Source organism: Gadus macrocephalus, chromosome 15 (genome assembly GCF_031168955.1).
Source record: "Gadus macrocephalus chromosome 15, ASM3116895v1".
NCBI classification, from domain to species: domain Eukaryota; kingdom Metazoa; phylum Chordata; class Actinopteri; order Gadiformes; family Gadidae; genus Gadus; species Gadus macrocephalus.
Genome location: NC_082396.1, coordinates 3,142,345 through 3,143,169, shown reverse-complemented (window position 1 = coordinate 3,143,169; position 825 = coordinate 3,142,345).

Below are 825 nucleotides of genomic sequence, written 5' to 3'. Positions count from 1 at the left end.
TGTCATCTGCTACCTTAATGCACCATTTCCTTATCAAAATACCCAGTAACCACTCCAACACTAGCCCCACTGTGCAAGCGACCAATACAACCCTGGCTCCTTCCTCAGCCCCTGGCCTGAACCACGTGGGCCTTCCCAGCCTTGACATTTGGCCTTCCCCGGGTGTTTCGTCGGCACAAACGGCATGGCAGTTTAACCTGAGCTTGTGCGGAGGGAGACCATGGACAGAGTACTGGACAGACTTAGACGCGGTGCTCGGTTTCCCGTACCGCAGATGCGGCGCGATAAACGATAGACCCCTTTTTTTACAGGCACAGGTGGTTCGAATCTGCATTAGAGAAGAAAAAGGGGAATTCAACAAACACGCTTCGAGCCAGTACCTATTGGAAGAGTTCAGCCGCCCTGGCCGAGGCTATCGCATGGCAGCAACTGGGGACACTATTTGTTACTGGAAATTGATAGGCTTATAGGCTAATGCCACATATTAGATCTGCACGCTTGCCAATGGGGGCTTTACAAAATGAGATTTCCCCCAAATTCTCATAAATAAATCATTTCAATTCCCCGTTTGAGGTTTTGTAGAAAGGCTGGAAATGTATTTAAAGTAGCTCCGATTTCTCAGGAGGGGGAGCCTCAAGACCCCACATGTGGACCCCTCTGAGTGCTCCAGCTAGACCGTTAAGTAAAGGTGATATTTTTAGTTGTAGTAATTGGTTCACTTTGGGATTTACAGCACATGTGTTGTTTTGTGTATAATCCATTTTCATATTTTTCAAACATCCATACCATATTTTCCAAACATCCAAACCTTCTGGCGTCCATTTT